Raw genomic sequence first — 11,383 nt, 5'->3', positions numbered from 1 at the left:
AGCACTGTTATGTTTAATGCATAGAAAATAACATTTATAACATTTTTAAATGTATATGTTAACACCACCAGGTGTGGTGGTGTGGTACATGGCTGTAATTCTAGCACCGATGAGTTAGTGACAGAAGGATCAAGAGTTCAAGTCCATCCTCAGCTATTTTAAGACCAGCTTGATATACAGGAGACCTTATCTCCAAAGGTTTGGGACTAGCTGGCTGGCTAGGGGACTCGGTGGGGGAAGGCGCTTACTGCCAGGCCTAAAACCTGAGTTCCAATTCTGGGACCCACATAGTGGAAGGAAAGAACAGATTCCAACAAGTTCTCCTCTGACCTCCACATGCACACCAAGACAGTCCCCATCCCCCAGAATAAATTTAATTTAAAAAATGAGTTTTAAAAAGAATATGTTATTTTTTTATATTATAAAAGATTATATAAAAAAAGATTATATATAATATTTTATATTATATATAAAAAGATTATATAAACTACTCTCATATCAAAGTTTGTTAAACCATGTAGACACTGAAACTTTAAGTATACCTTACTTCAGACTTCAGCTCTAAATGTGTCCTCAGTGACACTGGATGGGCCAGACAGACATGGGAAAGAACAGACTGCTAAGGCTGACGCCATTGCAGAGAGTGATATCACATGACTGTTCAAACAATAACCAAGCAAGACTGCCCCGGACTAAGTAGGACCAATATAGCTGACCAGACAGTGCTAACTGACCTTGCTTCATTACTGTGACATGTCTATATCATAGGACTTGCACAGTTGCCTGATCCCATGCACCTGATGCCATGACGCATTAAGACAGCCTTGCCTCCAATCCACCCACTTCTTGTCATCAATAATCCCTTCCCTACCAAAGTTTCCTCATAAAATGAACCATCCAAGTCCCCAGTTATGTAGTGCTCTCTTGAGAAACCCAACTGCACCACTGGGGATGTATTAATATACTTTCTTTTTTTTTTTTTTTTTTTTTTTTTTTTACTTCTGGGGCTTTCCGACGGAAGCCAGAAAACCTGCTAGACAAATTCTAAAAGAGCTGTAACACTTTTAATATACTTTCTTAAATATACTTTCTTTACTTAATAAACCCTAACTTTGCCTTGTTTCCTCTTATCCTGGAATTATTTTCTGTGGCACAAGTCAGGATCCCATCTTCCCTGAGCAGGGGTCTCTAGAAAGAGATGGTCAGGCTACTGGTTGTCAGTATTTCCTGCTGATGGTCACAAGACCAATGCGTATCCTAAATCTGAAAGGATGGGTCTGACATGGAAATACAATAGATGGAAGAGACTTGTGACTGGTATATCATGATGTGATGTGAGCTAACAGACACTTGTCATCGCTAATAAGAAATAATGGAAAGAGGAAGTCACCAATGGCCTTCCCAACATCTATTCCCCATCCTCATTCCTTCTAACCCAAGTCCAGCGTTATTCAGTGTGGCCACCTGCTCAGTCAATGAGATGCGGACTGAAATACCTGAGGCAGGCTTCCAGGATGAAAAAGTAGCATTTATGAGAGGGTTCTGCCCCTGCTGGTCACCTTGTCCTTCTTCCTTCCTGGTACCGAGACACAATGTCCACAGGCACTTAGAGCAGCCATCTTTCAGTCACAAAGAGGAAAGGCAAATGGAACAGAAGTCAGACAAGGGAAAAGACTCCGGCTTCATGGTGAGAACTCAGAGGCTGGCTCTAGGTTTGTAATAAGGGAAATGAACTTATTTAAAGACATTGTGCTTACTAATAGTGAGGGTAATCTAATCAGAACTAATGAAATGTCTATCATTGTAACAAGAGTCAATTCAAGTGGGCATTCCGAGGGAAAAACAGAAACAGAAAAAAAAAAAAAAAAGACTTTGAAAGACTTTAAAAGACCTGCTGAGACAGGAAAATGGAGAAGGAAATCTCCATGTTGGAATCATTCACAATCTAGTGAAAAAGACAGACTCAAGGATGATTTCAACATGTGTTTAATATTTCAAAAAAGAAAGCAAATTCCATGAACACTTTGTTAGCTTCTGCTCTATTGCTATGAAGAGACACCATGATCAAGATAACTCTTATAAAAGAGAGATTTAATTAAGGAGATTGCTTACAGTTTCAGAGAATTAGTCCATGACCACCATGGCAGGAAGCAGATAGGCATGGTGCCGGAGCAGTAGCTGAGAGATTAATATCCTGATCAACAGGCAGCAGGCAGAGAGAGAAAGAGAGACATAGTGTGAGTTTTTGAAACCTCAAAGCCCACTCCCAGTGACACTCCTCCTCCAACAAGGCCACACTTATTAATCCTTCTCAAATAGTGTCACTCCTTGGCAACTAAGCATTCAAATATATGAGCCTACGGGGGCCATTATCCTTCAAACCACCACAAACACCAAGATGAAACAGACAGAGATAATGAATAAAAGAAAGATACCGCCTAAAGGCATGCCCATGCCTAATTTGAGAAGTGATCTGATTTTTAAGACAAAATATGTCCACTTGATATGGCAGCCAACTGGCTTTTTTGTAGCCTTGGTGAAAGCAGTGTTAGTAGCCAGGGGCATGGCTGTCAATTGTAGTAGGTGATGGAGTAGGGGCTGGAGTTGGTACAACACTCTTCCAATATGAACAAGGGCCTAGGTTCGGTCCCCAGTGTGGAGCATAGTTGGGGGTGGGAATCTACTTTATCAATAGCTCAAGAAATAATCCAAACTTGACAAATGGGATTCCATGAAATTAAAAAGCTACTTCACAGCAAATAATCAATCAGTAGAAGGAGGAGGGCCTGCAGCATGGGAGAAAGGTCTTCGCCAGCTAGGTAGGGAGAAAGGAGGCTATGTAGAGAACCCCAAACATTAAACACCAAAACCCCAAATCCTGCTATCAGTAAAGGGGAGAGAGCTCTTAAAGAAAAATACATGTGGCCAACAAATACTTCAAAAAGCATTCAACATTCTTAGCCATCAAGGAAATGTAAATTAAAACTACTCCGAGATTCCATCTCACCCACATTAGAATGGCAATCACCAAGAAAACAAAGGACAAGGGAAGTTGGTCGGGGTGTGGGGAAAGAAAACTCCTACTCAGTGCAGAGAGTGTAAACTTGTGCAGCCGCTATTAAAATCAGTGTGGGCTCTCCATCCTATGATCCAGCTCTACCACTCTTGTGTATATACCCAAAGGACTCCCAGTTAACACACCACAGAGATTCTTGGACATCCAGGTTTGTTGCTGCTCCATTTAAATCAGCCGGGAAGGGGAGCCATCTTAGATGTCCATCAATAGAATGGATAAAGAAAATGATAGAGAAAATATCTGATTGGCTGCCAGATCAACAGGATGTATTTTGTTCTAAAAACTCAGATCATCTTTCTTATTGGGCACAATGGAATTTTGTGAAGCCAGGAAGAAAAATGAAATCATAGCATTTGCAGGGTACCAAATACTGCTAGAAATCATTATTTTAAGCAAAATAAGCCAGTCTCAGAAGATAAACACTGCATGTTTCCTCTCATAAACAAAGCCTACATTTAAGATTATGCATGTGTGTGGGTTTGAGTCACAAAACCAGAAGGGGAATCATGAGACAGGAGGAAGAGATCCTACAGGAAGGAGGAAACAGAGCAAAGAGAATGAAGAAATGCAGATAACAGGACAGCAGAAGCCAGGACTTATGGGAAGGGACCAGCTAGAGGGATAAGAACAAAGGGTAATGACACCTGTATCCAAAGATCCAGAAGACACCCATCGCTTTGAATGCTAACCTGCTGTGTAGACTAATTAACAGAGTACTGGGGTGGATGGAAGGTGCACACACTCCTTTAGAAGCTGGATGGAAGGCACACACACTCCTTTAGAAGCTGGTCAGAGTGGGGAATGTAGCTGGAGAATTTTTCTCCAGCTCCCACCGCCAAGTCCTGCCAGTCCTGGAGCCCACTTATAAAATAAACACACAGACTCTTACATTATTTAAACTGCTTGGCCATTAGCTCAGGCCTATCATTGTCTAGCTCTCACTCTTATATTCAGCCCATTTCTATTAATCTTTACTTTGTCACGTGGCTCGTGGCTTACTGGTACTTTACATCTTCCTTGTCTTGGCGGTGGCTCCAGCCGGTCTCCCTTTCCTTCCTCCTTCCTCAATTCTCCTCTCTCCTTGTCCCGCCTATACTTCCTGCCTGGTCACTGGCCAATCAGTGCTTTATTTATATAGAGCAATACCCACAGCAGAGTTTGGAGAGTCCTACTGCAATCTGGTAGGGTGAGGAGAAAAATGCAGAAGCAGAGTGAACTTCTCTCTACAAGAATGCCAAGGCCATGGAAGCCGACCTCAGCTGGGAGTTCCAGAGGTGTGCCTGCCTCTGACTGATTTCATCTTTAGACAGCATGCTCGGAGACAAATGTGCATCATAATGCCCATGCCTGAGGAAAAAGGGCTAGTTTATTACATTCTTTTTATTTATTTATTTTATGTCTACAAGTGTTTTGTCTACATGTATATATGGGCAACATATGTGTGCCTGATGCATAAAGAGGTCAGAAGCAGCTTAAGCCTTATAAATGGAGTGACATACGGTTATGAGCTGCTACATGGGTGCTGAGAACTGAACCCAGGTCCTCTGGAAGAGCAACAAGTGCTCCAAGCCATTGAGCCATCTCTCCACCCTGGGACTATTTTTAAAAGTGGGATCGTGCTGCTGCTGCTGCTGCTGCTGCTGCTGCTGTTTAAAACAGGGTCTCGCTAGGCAGTCTGGGCGTATCAGAAACTCATGATATAGCTCAGGCTGGCCTCCATCCTGCAATCCTCCTGCCTCAGCCTGAAATTAAAGGCATGTACCACCATGCCTGGCTCAAATGTGCACAATTTTACTGAGGCTATACCATACATAAACAACAGACACAGGGCCCATGTGCTCTGCACGGGTAGTTAACATTAATAAATGTTGGAATATTTTATTTATCAAACAGGTGACTAAGTGGTACAGACAGACCTTCAACAGGTAGAGAGGGAATCAAGGGTATTGTCGAACAGCCCTTGAAGAATATTCCAGCATTCTAAACTTACGCTTCTCTTCTCCCACTACAGAAGCAGCATGAGTTAGACGGAAACTAGAAAGAAAGGCGTCCCACAGTGAGCTGATCCAGCCTCCCCAGCAGCTCATGCAGTCCAGCTTCTGGTCATCTTGACTTCTTCAGGAACTGCCCTCCTTTAGTAAAGTCGTGGGCTTTTATTTCCTCCTCACATCCACAAAGGGGTGTCAAATGTAAGTTTTTTTTTACTCTGTATCGTATTGCTACTTTTCAGTGAAAGGGGAAACACATGAACAAAGACACAGTGTCTGTAATATCCATCCCTACTGACTGTATGCCATGGAAGTTGGATTCTTGTGCCTTTATTGCTCCTCGGCCCCTGAGCTTTTCCTAGTTCAGTTTTGTGATACCACAACTGACCCTGCAGACATTTCTCCTTTTCCAGTCAGCTTGACGTTTGCAGGGGAGACTGGAAGGAACTTGGAGGGTCAAAGCAGGAAGAAGGAACATTCTAATAAGGAGGACCAAAGCTATGGCTTCACACATCCTAGGCAAGTTCTCTGTCCATGAATTACAACCCACAAGCCTCTCTTTCCTCCATTTGTATGTTATCCCCCTGACTTCCTGCAGAGGGCACTACAGCGCACACCTCAAGAGGCTTCAGAAACCCACCATAGCCCTGGTCCTCCACTGAAATTTCCTACTGGGTGCATTAGTTATGTTTTCTATTGTTGTGAAGAGACACCATGATCATGGCAACTCTTATAAAGGAAAATATTTAATTGGGCCTTGTTAATATTCTGACCCACCCCTTGGGGTCGCCCTGCATCCTGATGTAAGAGCCTCATTTTAAGGGAAAATCCTTCCTCCCTCCCTCTTCCCCCCTTCCCCTCTTCCTTGCCATGAAGTGTGCACACCTCCGCTTTCCTCCCTTCTCTTTCTGTCTCCCTCTTTCCCTGTCTTTCTCTTTGTCTCCCATTTAAATAAACTCATTTCCACACAGATGCAGTGCCTGGGTTGTGAATGACGTGCTGCCCGGCATGTGTCCCTCACACGCGGGACACCCTGTTCCCGCCAGCTGGGGGTCCCCCACAGCAGGCCTGACTTACAGTTTCAGAGGTTCAGTCCATTATCATGGCAGGAAGCATGATAGCATGCAGGCAGACATGATGCTGGAGAAGGACCTGAGAGTTCTACATCTGGATCCACAGGCAGCAGGGAGAGACAGTAAAACATGCTAAGTCTCGCTTCAGCATCTGAAACCTCAAAGCCTGCCCCCAGTGACATATTTCTTCCAACAAGACCACATTGCCTAATAGTGCCATTCCCTGTGAACCTATGGGGGACATTTTCTTTCAAACCACCACATTCTACTCCTTGGCCTCCATAGGCTTATAGCCATATCATAATGCAGAAATGCATTCAGTCCAGCTTTAAAAGTCCCCATAGTCTACAAAAGTCCAAAGTCTCTTCTGAGACTCATGGCAATCTCTTAGCTGTAATCTTCTGTAAAATCAAAATGAAAAGCAGATCACATATTTCCAACATACAATGGCACAGTATATACATTACTGTTCCAAAAAGGAAAGGGGGAGCATAGTGAGGAAATACTGAACCAAGACAAGACTGAAGACCAGCTGGGCAAACTCCAAACTCTGCATCTCCATGTCTGATGTCAAAACACTCTTCAGATCTCCAAATCTCTTCAACTTTGTTAACTGAAACACATTTCTTTTTCTTGGGCTGGTTCCACTTGCTGTTAGCTGATCTCCTCAGCAGGTATCCCAAGGCTTTGGCATCTCCTACATTTTGGGATCTCCAAGGCAATCCAGGCTTCACCTTCACAGCTTCACACAACGGCTCCTCTAGGCCTCCATACAGGGACACCCCTGACACATGCCTGGCCTCAGTGGCTTTCCTTAGCTGTGAAGGGAGGTTCCATAACCTCTTTCTTCTGTTCTTGACTCTAAAGCCAGAACCACAAGACTGAAGCTGCCAAGTTCTGTTGCTTGCTAGGACTAGAACATGGCCCCTCATTCAAATGAGTTTTCACCAGCTTTCTGTTTTTGATGGTTTCCTTCACTGACTAATTTTTACTGTCCTGGAACTTGCTCTGTAGACCAGGCTGGCCTTGAACTTAGAGATTTGCCTGCGTCTGCCTCTGGAGTGCTAGGATTAAAGATGTACACCACCACACTGGCCCTAAATTTTTCTCTAATTCCTTTCATAAATTAGAAGCTCATCTGGGTGGGGTCTTTCCCTGAGGTCACCACTCCCTTTACTCCATTTAGCGTCAGGACTGTCTTTAATCTGTTTGTCTCCTTGAACACAAGATTTAGCATCATTTCATTTCCTGGCGCCCCTTTTCTCTTCAAATTGTACATATTTTTCTTGCTCAGCTTGCTTCTTTTCATTATAGATCTACATAAGAATGAACACTAATAGCCACAGAGTCCATACTAGGCTGTTTTGAGATTTTCTCTGCCAACACAATTAATCCAAAACCCTTCAGGTTAGCCTCAGACAGATTTTTTCAGATGGGCAAAACAAACAGCTACATTCTTAGTCAAATACCATAAGAATGGTCTCTAAGCCATATATAAATATTCTTCTCCTCTGAACCTCTTGAGTCAGGCCCCCACAGTTCAAATCACCCTCAGCACCACTGGCTTCCATGCCTCTACTAGTACAGCCCATTAAGTCCCATTTAAAGCATTCAACTGCTTTTTCTAATCCAAAGTCCCAAAGCCTACATTTCTCCAAACTAAAGCATGGTCAGACCTATTACAGCAACACCCCACTCCTGGTACCAACTTCTGTCTTAGTCAGGGTTTCACTGCTGTGAAGAGACTCCATGATGACAACAACTCTCGTTTTTTAAGAAGCATTCGGTTGGGAGCTTTTTACAGTTTCGGAGGGTTAGTCCATTGTCATCATGGCAGGGAACGTGGCAGTGTACAGACAGGTGCTGGAGCACTAGCTGAGAACTACATCCCCATCTGCCGGCAGTGGACAGACAGAGACTGAGCCTGGCTTGGGCATCTGAAACCTCAAAGCCCACTCCCAACAACACACTTCCTCCAACAAGGCCACACCTGTTAATCCTCCTAATCCTGTCAAAGGTTCCACTCCTGGTGGCTAAGCATTCAAATATATGAGCCTTTGGGGGCCATTCTCATTCAAATCACCACAGTAGTTAAACACCTTCTTAATAATTAATAATCCTTTATATTATTGTATATCTATTTAAATTACTGGTGTAGTTGTCTCCTGAACTTTGAATATCTTCTGGAGTGAGTTTAGTTCAAAATCATTTTGTCCTACATTCTGCATTGCTATTTCCAAAGTCTTTGAAAACTATTTTTCATTCCTGCGCAGACCCTGGACCACATCTCTGCACATCTGTATGTTTCTTCCTTTTATCTGGCTTGCATCACACTGTGTCCAATGGCATTCAACAGTGACAGCATTGTAAAAATAACTTCTTCATATCCGTCAAGTGATTGTTACCAGAAGTCTGAGCATTGCTACCCACTGGACCCACAGTCTTCAAGGAAAACAACAGTGAAGCCCAGTCTGGAGTGGGGCTTTTAACACACAAAGGGTCAATCCCCCAGATCAACTCAGGGCCATTGGCCTGCACATGGTCCTCTTGTGCTACAAGAGAAGGACCTCCCAGGAGGCAGGTAAAGCAGTGGGCTGTCCTTGTGCAATGTGATGCACACACTTAAGCAGGATGAAGGAGCACATGTGGGCTTTGAAAGGACTTGAGCCAGAAGTCATTGCCTTATTTTCTTTTATTATTTGACTTTGTTGTTTAAATCATGTAGTTACTTTTCTGGACAATCTCCCTTTTCTGCTTGGAATATAAAACTTATCACAACTGGTATTTTATATTAAACTTCTTTATATCCCCAGCACTCAGCAAAATAAGTCCTATCTATGACACGTGACTTTAATGAATGTCAACAAGCTAGCAGCTACCTACAACCCTCACTTACAGAAAGACTAACAAGGCTAGATTCCTCACCCCAAAGAAGATATGTAAATACAGTACAAAGCTACAGTAATTAAAGCAAGATGGTATTGGCTTAATTTAGTTAAATTGAATAGATTTTAAGAACTCAGAAATCTTCTAATTATAACTGGATTTTTTTATATAAAAAAAGGACATATGAAACCCTCAGTGAACAGATAAGGATAGATTTAGGCGGAAATTTGGTTCTTTTTTTTTTTTCTTTTTTTTTTAATTTTTATTTTGCAATACAATTCAGTTCTACATATCAGCCACAGATTCCCTTGTTCTTCCCCCTCCCGCCCCCCTCACTTTCCCCCCAGTCTGCCCCCCATTCCAATCTCCTCCAGGGCAAAGCCTTCCCCACAGACTGAGATCAACCTGGTGGACTCAGTCCAGGTAGGTCCAGTCCCCTCCTCCCAGGCCGAGCCAAGGGACCCTGCATAGGCCCCAGGTTTCAAACAGCCGACTCATGCAATGAGCACAGGACCCGGTGCCACTGCCTGGATGCCTCCCAAACAGATCAGGCCAATCAACTGTCTCACCCACTCAGAGGGCCTGATCCAGTTGGTGACCCCTCAGCCATTGGTTCATATTTCATGTGTTTCGGTTCGTTTGGCTATTTGTCTCTGTGCTTTATCCAACCTTGGTCTCAACAATTCTCGCTCATATAAACCCTCCTCATTCTCGCTAATTGGACTCCCAGAGATCCACCCGGGGCCTAGTCATGGATCTCTGCATGCAGATCCCTCAGTAGTTGGATGAGGGGAAATTTGGTTCTTATATCCTCACTCCATACCTCAGAATTAATTTGATATCGAGTAGGGTTCCAGTAGTTTTAAATTTTCATTTTCTGATAATGATATCCACATTCTTGTGGAATATGGATGGCATATTTCAGAAATAGCTGAAAGTGGTGGGAAAATGTGTGTAAGTGTCTTGGCCGCAGCATCAAAGGAATCGCTGAGCTGAAGACGAATGAGAGCTGCAAACTCAGAGGGCTCCCCTGCACGTAAGTCAGTCTTCCCTCCCAGTATTTCCAAGACAGGTAAACATGGATGCTTGTCTGAGTGAGCCTGGGCCTCACCTAGGAGACCAGGAAAAAGAAATATTTAAAAAAATGAAGCCAGAGAAGGTTCTACACATGACTTAAGATACCCATCACCAGTTTCAGAAGACTAAAGAATCCAACATTAGACAAATTAAAAGAAAACCAAGACTAGGAATATTGTCAAGAAACTGCAAAAAGTGAAATTGAAGGAGCTTTTTATGTAGCGGGAGCTGGGTACAAAGGCAGAGTGCTTACAAAGAAACCTTCCCTGGCAACAATGTGGCCCTTCTGTGTTCAACATACCTTATCATAGAGGCATTTTGGTTTATCTTTCCCCACCAAACCTCAAACACTGAAGACATAACGTCATGAAGTGTGTACCACTACCAGACACTGGATCTCTGAATTCTAACAGTTCTATATATGCATATTGCATGAAACACACACACACACACACACACACACACACACACACACACACACACACAAATAAAACAAATAATTATAGGATGCATGGCCCAAATTCCCATCTGTCCATCACAAGTTTATCAGAGCAAAAAGACACCAAACCCTACTCCTCATGTCAGGTCTAACACAGGACGCAAAAATGGCGTTGCTGGGGACAGCATCGTAAAAGACAGTCTGGGCTCAATTCAGAGTGGGTAAATGGAAGACTTGCTAGCAGAGAAACAGAAACCATCCAAGGAATCAGCATTCCTTGGAAACCTTGTGGAAAGGGTTTGTGTTTGTCAGGAAAAGCCACTGCTTCCCTTATCCACCTTACAGCTAACTACCTCCAGCAACCAGGCATCTAGTTCCTATTAACTCAAACCAGCCTGCAACGGATAAAATCCCCATACTAGCTCCAAGGCTCTGGTCCACTAGCCCCACCCACCCATCCACTACTCCAACACTCAGGCTCCCTCCTGTAGTAGCATGCCTCTTTAAAACTGCCTCTGATCACTGGGTTCAGTATTACAGATGTTCAAATGTCTTTTGAGAATAGATAATATTGAAAAAAATGTCACATGTTGTATTACTCTACTGAAAAGCTGGCTCTGGAGATGAGATTTTGCCTGCCCACTCTAGACCCAAGCAAGTTTCGTCCAAAGCCTCTGTCCTGGGTCAGGCTGGTCACCCGACTCTGTGACAGGAAAAAAGAGAACAAAACATAACAGCCCAGGAAAAAGACTTTGTATGCTTGAGAACAACTAATGTAGACTGTTTCCAGTGGAAATTACTAGTGGCTAAATATAATCGCAGATGTTTAGCTCTTTGAAAATTC

General features: G+C 43.3%; 1 non-coding gene across 1 annotated transcript; it reads right to left on the bottom strand.

The window, feature by feature from the left end:
- Positions 1-1,002: 1,002 nt before the first annotated feature.
- LOC131920195 (U7 small nuclear RNA) lies at positions 1,003-1,064 on the bottom strand. Its single transcript, XR_009381542.1, has one exon. It is a non-coding gene; the product is annotated as a U7 small nuclear RNA (small nuclear RNA).
- Between the last annotated feature and the right edge of the window lie 10,319 nt (positions 1,065-11,383).

Source organism: Peromyscus eremicus, chromosome 9 (assembly GCF_949786415.1).
Source record: "Peromyscus eremicus chromosome 9, PerEre_H2_v1, whole genome shotgun sequence".
Classification (NCBI taxonomy): domain Eukaryota; kingdom Metazoa; phylum Chordata; class Mammalia; order Rodentia; family Cricetidae; genus Peromyscus; species Peromyscus eremicus.
This window is presented reverse-complemented; position numbering and strand designations above follow the sequence as displayed.